The following is a 12,886-nucleotide window of genomic DNA, read 5'->3' as shown; positions in this document are numbered from 1 at the left end:
TGCTTTGCCTGGCGTCCAGTCAGCAGAAGACAATAATCGATAAATTCGAGCAGCTACCTACAAAATGATGGAAAGTACTTTAGGTATCAGAAATATGTCGCGTGAAAACTACGCCTGCCATAAGATTTCAGTAAAATTATGAATTTGATACTAATTTTATGCACAAATAGACAGATCCACATTCCTAGAATGAAAAGCATCAGCAGACTAAACTAATGTTTACTATAGCTTGATGCAGTAGTGTAAATAACTGCTCTTGATGCACCAAGATTTACTTTTTCATATCTTCGATATACGCAATAAATTTTCCTGGCTGAAATCAAGTTGCCAGATTTGGAGAGTCTTAAAATAGCTAGTGGGTCCATGTCAAGAGAGTCATGTAGTATAGCTAATGGTTCAGTCTATTCCTCGGGAAGAATCGTACCTTCATCCAAATTGCCGCCACGTGCCACTTAACGTAGATTAGGTGAGTGATTTCGCTGAAGGACAATTTAGTTAGACCGTGTATGGAAGTTTAAATCGGTAAATGGACGAACTCCGCAGCACAATGGTACTAACTGGAATCTACTCCAAGGAGGGAGTCCATGTCATTCCTCTTGTTGTTGCCATCTGTCAGATTTGCAGGGTCAAAATTCATACATTTATAATTTATTGCCATATGGACTCTATGAAACTGTATATCATCCTACAATAAGCTGAGACAAAACTCTTCTAACTCACATGTGGCGACACTGTGAGGTTTTGAATGTTCCCTTAAGGCACTCCCTATTGAAATGAAATCCTAGTCTTTCGTTCCCCGCGGAACACATTTATTTCTTGGTGGGATAACACAGATGTCTGCATAACAAGCTTGTTTATTTTGTAGACAATAATAATCGTTACTCCTCTCTTCAAGTGAAATCAAAGAAAATTAAATTATAAAATCCAGTTAACAGTTTTTATTCTGCACAGTATTCATCAAGATAATTTGCCATTGCCTTTCTCCGAACCGTACACGATATGTTAGATACATAGCAGTATACTATTGATTGTTAAAAAGTCTGTCCTTATGCAGGCTTGTCTGTAGGAACTACTCGGTTAGTCTGCGTTGTAACGTGACCGCTCGCGATAAGAGGAAAATCCGGCTTCGAATTCAGGTCCGGCACAAATTTTCATTTTCATGTGTCGCAAAGAGCTGACGTCAATCTGGAGTCGCAAAACGCGCGTCGATTTCGTAATATGTAACGGTATGATATGGTGAGTGCTAATGCAGTATTTCGAATGCAGATTCTTATTTTGGTAAACAGTCTATAAGTGCCATTTACGCTTCGGTAACCTTAGACTCCGTCTAAAGCAAACGCCCTAAAATTTCAGTAACTTAGCGATGTTTATTAAGTTAAATTGACGTTATGAATGTATCAGCATCTGCTGTGAGCATATGCTCTTAGAACTTTCTGACGGGGACAAAACTCTCGTTAATAAAGGTAAAAGCGAGGAAAAAATCAGTGGAAGCTATTTTTGCCTCTTGCAGTTGCAGTTTCAGGCAATTTCCTAGTATTCGTTTCTTGTTGCATTATTGAACAAAGATGGGAGTCAAGAGAACAGAAAGTATTAAAGAGAAAAATTTAGCTGATCAGCTCTCTGGAAAGACCTATGCCAATTGTTAGTATGTTGCAGTGGTTCAAATGGCTCTGAGCACTATGGGACTCAACTGCTGAGGTCATTAGTCCCCTAGAACTTAGAACTAGTTAAACCTAACTAACCTAAGGACATCACAAACATCCATGCCCGAGGCAGGATTCGAACCTGCGACTGTAGCGGTCTTGCGGTTCCAGACTGCAGCGCCTTTAACCACACGGACACTTCGGCCGGCTATGTTGCAGTGGAGCCAGCGGTCTAACACGTAGACTATTTTCGTAATATACGATTCAAGATATTGCTAGCTTGCGTTATGAAATCTAGGTGCCTCATTGGCTTTCCTGTAACACTACTGTATAGTTACGGAACGAAAAATATCAATTATCTACGCGTACGCGTGTGGTGCTCGCGTCAGTGGAACTGTGCAGAGTAATTTTCCTTTGCTGATAGCAATTACAGTTAATTTCTGCTCTCGACCGGCTAATCCCAAAATACCTGTTATTAGTATAGACATTCTTTCGTTCATACACGAGTAACTTCGAGTTTGCTTCACAGACGGAAGTCGTAAACTCCCTGATAATAAAACAGTACCTCTAATTGCCCTTTGGATACAAATGAAGTAGATCATGGGGATATTCGTTCGTATCTTCGTTGTACACTGAAGATAATATTGTGTGTACCCGCCTCTGTACCCATGGTTGTTAAAGGATAATACTGCGATGGTGTTCGACGTTGAGGTAGCTGATCCGAATGCAGGCGATAGTACAAATGTTTTTCGGCAGTATTCGGCCGGAAAGCGGAGAGATAGTGGCTACGGCTGTTTATTGTGAAACTGTATGCTAAAGTTCTCTGTTAAATAACACACCCGTCAATAGAGTCTTATGAAATGAGGAATCGTAAGGCTGAAACTTCCTGGCAGATTAAAACTGTATGCCAAACCGAAAGCTGACTCGGGATCTTTGCCTTTCGCAGGCGTGTTCTACCGACTGAACTACCCAAGCACCACTCAAGAGACAGCTTTACTTCTATTAGTACCTCCTCTCCTACCTTTGAAACCAACGGATCGTGGGTCGTAATCGGGTAGCTAAGTCGGTAGAGAACTTGCCCGCGAAAAGCAAAGGTCGCGAGTTCGAGTCTCGGTCCGGCACACATAGTTCTTAATCTACCATCCAGTTTCACATCAGCGCATACTCCACTGCGGAGTGAAAATTTCATTCTGGAAACATGTAAGACATGGGGATCCCCTTCTATCTCTTCGGGACGAGTAGGTTATGAACTTACACCAAATTTCGCTCTCATATCAATAACAAGCAGTTCTCTCTGGTAGATCAGTTAACACTTTGATGAAAAGCATACCTACACGATTTTAAAAAGACTTCTTTTCCATACTTGCAGTAGAATGTCAGTAGTCGAATACTACTCTCTATACGAACACTCAACCAGATGCCTACACTAAACAGTTGCTCTTATAGTACCTAAAAAACAAGCCAGTGAATTGTTAACTAGAAAGGCTTGTATCACCCTACGATATGCAGATCGTAAACACCAAAGTGCACATATCGCTTTCCAATTATAATTTTTCCGGTCAATAAGTTACTCCATCCACATTTAGCCACAATTATTAAACGGACCATGTGTTCAGAGCAGAGCTAGGCACACCACATGCCGCTGTTTAAATAAACTTAGTGCTCGGTAACATGAGGGACTTTTTGATTTCACTTTTTAGCGTTTCCTTTGACTAACATCTACTTGTACATCTATACTTCGCAAGCCACCTTCTGGTCTGCGGCGGAGGGTACTTCGTGTACAGCTGTCAGTTTCATGCTTTCCTGTTCCAGTCGCTAATGGTGTATGGGATAGAGACAGGTCATTTCCCTTCGAGTGGTTTCACGCGGCAGGACACGAATTCCTTTCCTGTATCAACCTCTTCATTTCATACTAGCACTTGCACCCTACACCCTCAATTATTTGTTGCATTAATCCAATTTCTGTCTTCCCCTACAGTTTTTATCCTCTATTCCCACGGAAGTTATTCCCTGATGTCTTCATAAATGTCCTATCAACCTGTCCCTTCTTCTTGTCAGTGTTTTGCAAATACTCTTCTCTTTGCCGATTCTGCGTCGAACCTTTTCCTTTCTTATCCTGTCAGCAAACTTAATTTTTTACAGTGAATTCCAATTACACTTTTAATGTTGACGCCCTTGCTTTTAATTTCACCCGAGACTGCTTTGACTTTTCTGAATGCTGACTCGGTCGCTATGGCGACCACTCCTTTTACAATTTTCATCCTGCAGCCATTTCGCCTTCTTTCCATCCACTTTCTATTTATTTCATTTTCAAGTTATTAATATTTCTGTATTCCTGAATTTCTCTGAACATTTTTAACTTCCTTCTTTCGTCAGTCAACTGAAGAATTTCTTCTATTATCCAAGGTTTCTTCGGAATTACTTCCTCTTAACTAGATTTGTCTATCCAGTATTTGTGAGTGCCCTTTTTAGAGATATTCATTCCTCTTCAACTGAACTACCTACTGCGGTATTCGCTGTTACAGTATCTATATTCTCAGATAACTTGAAACGCATCTCATCATTCCTCTGTGATTCAGTATCTCACTTCTTTCCACACTGATTATTCCAGACGAGTATCTTGAACTTCAGCCTACTCTTCATCATTACTAAATTGTAAACGGAGTCTCTATCTGCTCCTGGATACGATTTACAATCCATTATCGTACTCCAGAATGTCTGTCTCACCATGTCGTTATCCATCTGGGATCTTCCCTTATCTGCAGATCTTTTTCCAAGTATACCTCATTTCAACGTGAATTTTGAACAGTGTATTCTCTATGATTAGCTGAAATTTATGCGTAACTCAGTTATTCCTTATCCTTTCTCAGTTCTAATACCAAGCCTATAAGCTCCAGTAGTTTTGTCTTCTATTCCTTCCCCTACAACTGCGTTTCAATCCCCATGATCATTAGATTATCATCTCCTTTTACATACTGAATTATGCGATCTTATACTGGTACACTTTCCCTGTCTTTCCATCTTCTGCTTGTGTCTTCCGCATGTATACCTGAACTACTGTTAATTGCTTTGATTTCCTGTCGATTGTGATGAAAACAACTTGTCAGTGAAGTGGTCACAGCAACTTACTCTCTTCCCTACTTTCCTATTCATAACGGATCCTACTTCTACTACGTGCCGTTTCCTGCTGTTGTTGTTATTACATTATATTTCTCTGATCAGAAACCCTTATTTTCTTTCCATTTCACTTCACTGATCGCCACTGTATCTGAGCCTCTTCATTTTCCTTTCGAGATTTTATACCTTTCCTAACATTTGAAAACTTCTGACATTCCAAGCTCCTACTCGTAATATGTTAGTTTTTCGTTGGTTATTTAGTGTTTTTCTTATGGTTTCCTTCCACCCTTCTCCCTCACTCCCTCGCTCAGTCCCCTCCCGGAGATTCGAATCCGGGACTAAGCTGGAATCTTTTGGTAATCGAGAGATCATCATGACTCTTCTTTTTCAAATACAGGACACATGTTCTGTGGATACACATTATGTGTTTTTAACTAAGTGTTGTCCATTACCTTCTGCATCCTCATGTCGTTGATCATTGCTGATTCTTCTACGTTTTATGGATAGTTTCCCATCCCAAGGGTTCAAAAATGTTCAAATGTGTGTGAAATCTTAAGGGACCAAACTGCTGAGGTCATCGGACCCTAGACTCACACATTACTTAAGCTGACTTATGCGAAGAACAACACACACACCCATGCCCGAGGGAGGAGTCGAACCTCTAGCGGGTGGGGCCGCGCAGTCCGTGACAAGGCGCCTCAAACCGAGCGGCCACTCCGCGCAGCAACCCCAAGGGTAGGAGGCTGTTTCGAAATACTGTCCACTCCTCCACCACCTTTGAAAAGGCTATTGGAAACACGAGATGACTCCTTACGAAGGTGACTTCTTATGCCGGGAGTCTTCGGCCACCATCGTTGATTTATGGAATAGCCGGGTATTTGCAGACACATTGTGAAATTGGCACTCATTTTGCGCAATGTGGTGTTCTGAACAAGGAACAACGTTTTCAGTTGCCACAGTATCGGCCCTTGTCACTCAGTGCTTTTGCACCACCATGGCTTCAATAAACACAGTTGTCTAGGATCGAAGCGAGGTGTGTCAGCCACGGATGGCACACCGTTTACGAACTTCTTACTTCATCTTACACCTGCTGCTGTGACAAAACGTATCGTTGTAATATACCCACATTTCGCAAAGAGTTCAGCGGCTTTTAACACCTTCACTAAGCAACCTGGAAACACTAGTGTAAGTTGCTAGGGGAGGGGTCTTCATTACCACACTCCTGTGAGACGTCTACATCTTTGCGACGCTGTTACTTGGTGATGAACCAGTATGCTATTAAGAATATGCTTATCAACTTACAGGCTACAGATTTCAGTTTTCATCTGCGTCACCTTCATATTTACATTTTAGTCACAGTCAGTTTCATTACTTTCTTTTGCTTGTGCTGTGTTTCCGCAATGGCGCAGGGTCGGCATGGTTAATCAGATTTGGCGAGGTTAATTTAAGGGGTGGCCGGATGCCCTTCCTGTCGCCACCCCATACCCCCTAGGACAGAAGTAGTGTACTCCAACTGTCTGTGGCTAGTGTAATCCATGGAATAGTGCGAATGTGTTCAGATGTCTGCGAGCCGTGAAACTGAGGCAGGACGTGGGGACCAGCCCAGTATTCCTCTAGTTTGATGTGGAAAACCGCCTAAAAACCACATCCAGCTGGCTGGCACACCGGCCTCCGTCGTTAAGCCGCCGGGCGGATTCGATCTGAGGTTGAGCGTCTACCTGAGTCCAGGAAGCAACGCATTAGTGCTCTCAGCTAACCTGGCGGGGTTTTAGTGACAGTCAGTATTCGATCCTAAATATTATCTGTTGGGCCACATCATTCTTCAGATTTTTTACACCTCAGTGTTTCGGTTTCTCCTGATATGTTCTTCGAATAAGAACGGTTATAATGAAGTAGACCCCAGCATCAGTCGCACAACTTCAGGTGGAGAAAATCTGAAGAATTTCTTTTCCTGGCAGTTCAAGAATTGTAGAACGAATGTTGTTCATACAAGCTAATTCTAGATGCGACGCCCTATCATTTTACTAGTTTTAACCAGCCATGCTGCATACCGTACAGGACGATGCTACATGTTCCTAGTATCACGGACATTTGCGCTGGTGGTTGTTCGTACTACCTGTTTCGTTTGGAACCACAGCATGAATAATACAGTCAAAAGGAGAATACCACCAGTTTACTAACGTATGTTTTGTGAATGTGTGAATGTTTGGGCAGTAGCGTTTACTTGAGTTCCATCAGGAGCACTGAACTGAAAGTACAAAGCTTTTCCCTCCGCAGAACATGCCGTGGCTGCACTTGATGCAAAACGGTGCATCACAGCTACCAGAAATGACGGCCCACAGTGATCGGTGAAAATTGTCGGTGTATCATTTCTAAAACGTTATCATAGCTGTGAGCCTAAATCTACTTTACTGCGGCGGTACACGCGCGGGAAGTAAACATCTCAGAATTCTAATTCTCCAATTCCCGTGACATACTTCTTTATGGAAATTATGGGTAATTCATACTCGAATCCAAGCTGGAAGATTACTTGTGGCACGTTCGTCTTATTGTGGACGGAAGTTCGTCGCAGATTTGCTGTAATTTTTTACTCATTTGTGCGCCGACCGTTGTGACTGTGGCCGAGCGGTTCTAGGCACTTCATTCTGGAACCGTGCGATCGCTACGGTCGCAGGTTCGAATCCTGCCTCGGGAATGGATGTGTGTGATGTCCTTAGGTTAGTTAGGTTTAAGTAGTTCTAATTTCTAGGGGACTGATGACCTCAGATGTTAAGTCCTATAGTGCTCAGAGCCATTTTGAACCAACTCATTTTGCTTACTATCGCAATTTTTAAAGTCATTATCAAGTAGTGACTCAGTCTTCTAAACGAAAGCTTTGGCTCATAGGGTCTCAACCCGAGAACAGTAAATATACAAATAGAATCGTAAACTGGAAGAAATTTTTCACTAGTATTTGATTGGCAACAAGAAGAAAAATAGCGGCTGATTTTCAGACAGAGCAACAATCTACAGATTTAAACTTCCAATCTCTCTGCAGAGCCCTATGGAGTGAGGGTACAATGATTCTTCTGCAAAGCATACTATTGATAGTAGTATCACTATTCTTACTCCTCCCCAAATTAATGAACGCTCCGCAATGAACTGGATAATCTCCACCGCCCCTTCATTGACAATATATCACAACAGACTGACTCCGCGACGTGGCTCTAAAATTTTTCATTCCGAAATTCTACATAATGTGTCAGTACCTGAGGCAGATATGTGGCTTCATATTACAGTCGGTTCTTTATTGCTCTGTTCAGATATTAGTCGTATTATCGGAATAAAAATTTTCCACGTCTACAGCGCATATCGGATCACAACGAAGTCACTGGACTCGCATTCGGGAGGTCATCCAGATTTCGGATTCCCGTGATTTCCGTAAATCGCTCCAGACCAATGCCGTCATAATTCCTTTCAAGTGGCACGGCCGATTCCTTTTCTCATCCTTGCAACAATCTGAGCTTGTCCTCCGTCTCTTAATGACCTCGACGTCGACGGAACGTTAAACCCTAATCTTCCTTCCTTCTTCCTTTCACAACGAAGCATGTACTACGCACGCAGGAAGCACCAAAACAGCTTCTCTATAGCCCATTGTTTGCGCTCAGCGATATACTTTTCTTATTCGTTTAGTAGTTGGGTGTTGTTTGATCTGCCATCACCTACCTGCCCACGATAGCTAGCCAGACTTCCTACGAAAGAATGAGAAATATAAATATAATAAAATCGAACAGTTTACGTGTAAAGGAATATGGCCTTCACAAGGGCATGGGACATAATCTGTTAGTTGGATAGATCATTAAACTACTTGCACCTTTGTTTTAATCGAGGGGAGTAGCCCGTGTGTCGGCCTTTGATTTCCACAATCAAATAAATCAAGACTGTACGGGGACTCGCGTCGCCACCCACGGCAGCAAGGCATAAGAAAGCAAAGGTAAACTTCCTCCTCTATGTCCTTCTCAAAAGCGTATTACTGTCAGCAAGCTCAAAAGTTGGAAAACTGATGTCATGTCGACGGCGAACTCTTGGGAGGAGAAACATTAGCTCAAGCTGGATAAGGACGCAGAAAGGAATTGGCCATGTCCTCACTGAAGGAAGCATACTGGCATTCGTTTCAAGATACTTAGGGAAACCGCGGAAGAGCTGAAATAGGATGGCTGGAGGGCGATTTTTATGCTGTGTCTCACGAATAGGAGCACAGTGTCCTAACCAACAAGCCAGAGGGTTCAGACTCAGCAGTTCAGTACTCATATTCAAAAGACTGCACTGAATTAAACATGCAGTTCAGGATAGACGTCAGACTGAAGCAGTAGGGCTCACTCGTCTTGATCTGGAGATGTGCTACTTATAAAATCGTAAAGAGACATCTACGTTTCGTATAAATCTCTTTAAGAGAAAGTGTGGCAAGACAACCACGTCTTTTGCCCTTTCGAAAGTACTCTGCCCTCTCAGGCCTTCATTATCCTCCAGATATGCTCTCTCACTGACAAAAACGAAGATAAAAGTTTTATGGAGAATCATATTTTCAAATTTATCTCCACTGCACACAGAAGACACGAAATGTGGGAGGCAGAGGAAGGTTAGCTTTCAAGGCGGACACACTCATCGAAGGTCGAGAGGCAGAGGCAGTATTAACTTCCACAACCATCTCGAGAATGAGGCAAACCAGTAACGGACACGAAGTGCAGGAGCCATCCATCCCAAGAGGCCTCCTGTGAGTACACAAGCCTTGGCGAGTGCGCGTAAGATCCAAAACACACATGCATACACACACACACACACACACACACACACACACACACACACACACACACACAGGAGGCTCATGTAGTGACAAAAGTTCCCGTCTGTCCACAATGAACTCATCGTCCCAATCTTCCTTCCTTCTTTTGAAGGTTGTCATTCATTCATTCATTGACAGTTTGCGTGAAGAAATATGAATATGCAATGTGTGTAAGCAATTGCAAATAATACCAGCCTCTCCTATCAATGATTTCTCACGATAACAGCATAGTTTTCACACTTTTGGTATTGTTGACACGTTTTCAAACCTTGCAGCTATTATGCAAATGTCTCCCTCATGTTGTTACAAATGGTTGGCTGTAAACTTTAATAAAAGCAGATTGATTAAAACTTAGGCTAGAAAACATGCATCGAACTGGTCCAGCAGATACCATCTGTGAGAGCAGATTATAAAAAAAGATACACCTTATTGCCCACATATCGATAGATGCTCCTCAAGTATCAACAAAAGTACAATAAAATATTATCACGTGCCATCACACTGAACTAAGTAAAGATCCTTCTCTTTCAATCAAAACGTTTGAATTTGTTAACCAAATTGTTGGTTGCTAACCTTGTGAGGGACCTGGATTTCTTAATTTACGGGTCAAATCCTCCCACATCTGTTCCTTTGTCATCCCACGTCAACTAGCACAAAGGATAGCGGTTGTTTCTTCTATTGTGAGCAACAAATATGGTTTTACTTACATATTAGAAATATACACAGACACTATTTTCACCCTGTGTGGTACGTGACAGATGAACGATCACTCATTTCAGTTGCAGACAATAACGCTGGGAACTCGTTTTGAAGCAGCAAAACGAAAAGATTAGAAAAGGTGATAAAGCGTATAACTACGAATAAACTGATTGGGCAAGAACCATACAAATACAAGTTTCGAAAAAGCACACAGTCAGGGCGGATAACTAGTGAGGTTGAACAAACATTCGTAAAAGTCATGAATTACTTACTTTTTTTCTTTTTTTCCAATTTTATATTTTTTTTAACAAATGACAAAAGTTTATATTTAGCCAAAACTGTATTTTGGTTTCCAGAAATATTAAAACAGTCTCTTTGAAAATTTAGATAAATTCAACACATTTGGCTACCGATAAAAAGGTAATGCTTATCTTTTACTATCCGCAACGTCATTTGGGTGCGAAAATACGCGAGTTGGGTGAACTTTCTTGGAAAAAAAACACAAACTGAAAAAAAAATGAAGAAGAATCAGATTCCAGATTCTTCAACTGGAGCAAATCCACTGCAGTGAGCAGAAGCTGCTTCTTTCCACTCTGTGTGGTTAGGTGGCGATCTTTACGGTAGAATGTGCAAGTCATTCTATCACTGAATGAGTGGTTCAATAGCTGTTTTCTGAATATGTCGAGTTGAAGTGCATCTGTAATTAGAGAAATGCATTTCAAACAGCTTTATAGTTCTGCACTGGACTCGTCGAAAAGCAAAACCAAAAGAATTAACAATTTAGTAGAAGGAAAACTTGCCCTTTAAAACACTGGAGTCTTCAGCCTACACACGACGAAGCAAGAACGACTAATTGGAAGATTGCAAACGAACGTAATCTTGGCTCAGGGTCTGACAAAAAACCCAAAATCTTCGATACCGCGAATCAACTTCTCGCTCCTTGCCAGCAAACCGAACAATAAGTCTTTACCGTGCGATAAAGCTGTCTTCCACACAGATTTATACGGCCCAGTCACGTTAATGTGCCCACCACCTATGTTCGACGTCAAACTGTAACAACCACTTACAGACACTTTCTGTATAGCCTCGCAATTGCACTGCCCTTGGAAGCCCATGTAATACCTACATCTATATAATAAAATGTTAACGAAACACGTCATCATCTTGGTACTTGCCGTCAAGGATATCTTATTCCTTCATGATTCGTAGATTACGGATTTTTACAGGCGGTCCAACTAACGCCAGTTACCAGACTGCTTTACCATCCAGAGAGAGGCTACAAGAGATTTGGTCGCTTGTGTGCACTTACTAACAGCCAAACAACTCTGCCTCATCACATGGAGCAAAAGCTGCACCTTGACACCCTGGTACTTTCTATCAAAACGGCTGTCTACCATCTCTTCGTGAATTCTTTGGCATTTTGGTCTTGAAGCAATTCATCTTGAGCTGAACATTCTTCTTATTGGAATTGCTGTTTATCGGCAGCTATATAAAACCGAACAAATATGAGGAATATGTTTCCACCCTCAGACTCCCAAGAGGAAGGGACATTAGATTTTAGCTTCCCGTCTTCGACGCGGTCATTGAAGATGAAGCATAATTTCACGTTTTACATTGTAGGAAGTCGGTCTTGTCCTTTAGAAGGATCCATCTCGGCACTGGCCTGAAGTCGTGGAATGACAGCACAGAAAACGTAATTCGGCATAAAAATAGCACATATTTTTAGCGATGACAAACCTTTTATAATGTGCTATTTTATCCACTTGACGTCTTGTGCGTAAGGTCAGCGTAAAATGAACATGCTTTACGACAAAAAGATTTTAAGACTTGAAGATGACAGCATTGTCTGTTGAAACCGGATGTCTTAAATTTAAAAAAAATACTTATGCGATCTTAGCTGTTGAAAGGTGTTTGACGTTTTGGAGGTCTGAATTAAAATTTTATCAGCATATTTCGCATTCCTGGAAGTCACAGATAGCTTCCTCAGTTTTCATGATCTCTTGCGCAAGGATGTGGTTTTCTGTAAGAAAAGCAGAAGGTTGCTACGCTTTCCAAATTTCAACTTGGTTTGAGTAAAAGTGTGTGGATCGTGAGAGGCAGAGTGCAGACAGACAGAGCAAGTAGGCTGTCCAGGATGTCTGACAACTGGCACCTTGGGGCGGGACGGTCTAGCCGGCACATCAGCGGAGCTATCAAACAATTAGGTTGCCTCGTGGCCATTTAGCAATTGGGCCTTCATCTGGACACGTTCCAACTGACAGCTTCGGCCAAGAGCAGCTACTTGCCACGGCAGCAACGATACGCTCTCGGATGTTCACGCACTCATTCATTCACGCTGCACTATTCGTCAGCGTATCGTTTCCTGCGAAAGAAATTCCTCGAGTGATTTCTATTACCAGAAGATCGGAAAAGAGATCTGTAATACGAAATGGTAGCCAATGGTGCCTGAATATGTTATTTAACTCTCGAGTCTTTAAAGAATAGAATTCCCATGTCTGAAACAGTTTCAAACGTATGCGTACTTTACAACTGAGTTAATGTGTTAAATATTTTTGACGTTAGTCACGCAAGCGCGAAAAACTTTAGCAGAGGCGTGAAATTACGC

At 41.9% G+C, this 12,886-nt stretch overlaps 1 protein-coding gene across 2 annotated transcripts in view; it reads left to right on the top strand.

Moving 5' to 3' along the window:
- Positions 1-12,886, top strand: part of LOC126482332 (uncharacterized) — a 652,552-nt gene that overhangs the window by 334,591 nt on the left and 305,075 nt on the right. The window lies entirely within an intron of this gene.

The sequence above is a fragment of the Schistocerca serialis genome, chromosome 5 (genome assembly GCF_023864345.2).
Source record: "Schistocerca serialis cubense isolate TAMUIC-IGC-003099 chromosome 5, iqSchSeri2.2, whole genome shotgun sequence".
Lineage (NCBI taxonomy): Eukaryota > Metazoa > Arthropoda > Insecta > Orthoptera > Acrididae > Schistocerca > Schistocerca serialis.
The sequence above is the reverse complement of the archived record's forward strand: the minus strand, read 5'-3'. Positions and strand labels throughout refer to the sequence as shown.